General features: G+C 44.4%; 1 pseudogene; it reads right to left on the reverse strand.

The window, feature by feature from the left end:
- Nucleotides 1-279: 279 nt before the first annotated feature.
- On the reverse strand, nt 280-803 carry LOC103607509 (annotated as a pseudogene).
- Nucleotides 804-810: the final 7 nt, after the last annotated feature.

Below are 810 nucleotides of genomic sequence, written 5' to 3' on the forward strand. Positions count from 1 at the left end.
TTTCAGTCACTGGCCTGAGCATCATGTGTGGATGAAAACATTATCATGGATTTGCTCCCATCATTTAAAAAACCAATAATTTAAAAAATAATAAAGTTGGTCTCTTTCTCCCAAAAGTTTTCAAGTAATTAGTTCAAGTAAGCTTATTTACAGCTGCTGTAAATATGTGACCTACTTTAACCCACCGTCTTCCTTTTAGAAATCAGTCTCCCTTGAAATGGGACACCATATTTTTTTTTTTGTCTTGAACCAGGTTTCTTTGAAATACTAAGTCAATTCAGTCATGTTTCTGCTTTATTGGGCAGATAAAGAGAGGAAACCAACAAGTTATGTCCAAAGGCTGGGAATCGCCGAAATGCTTCCCAACTATCTGAAAAAATGTTGTACTTGAGAAAAACTCGATGTTCCAAGCTGGTTGACAGGGTGACGTCTCTGCTCATGATGTAGATGCCATCGTTATGCAGTGCGCAAGTCAAGTTCAGACCCGATTTGGATGTGCTCTCCTTGAGATAGAGCCACTGCCGGGTGATGGTGTTATAGGACTGCACGGTGAGCATGTCCTCGCTCTGGCTGCTCCTGCGGTTGGGTCCCAACTCATGGAGACACCCGCCCACGATGTAGATGGTCTCCTCCACAGACACCATCTGCTGCTTGCGAATGTGGACGTCACATGTTTCAAAGAGTGTCCAGATGTCAGAAGAGGGGCAGTACTGCAAAATGTTCATGTTCCGGTCTGAAACGTAGAAAGAAGCCACATGAGGCCACAGCCTCCAGTAACACCCCTTGCTGCCGAGGCTGTACATGAATGCC

This window comes from Galeopterus variegatus, unplaced genomic scaffold (genome assembly GCF_000696425.1).
Source record: "Galeopterus variegatus unplaced genomic scaffold, G_variegatus-3.0.2 Scaffold7492, whole genome shotgun sequence".
NCBI classification, from domain to species: domain Eukaryota; kingdom Metazoa; phylum Chordata; class Mammalia; order Dermoptera; family Cynocephalidae; genus Galeopterus; species Galeopterus variegatus.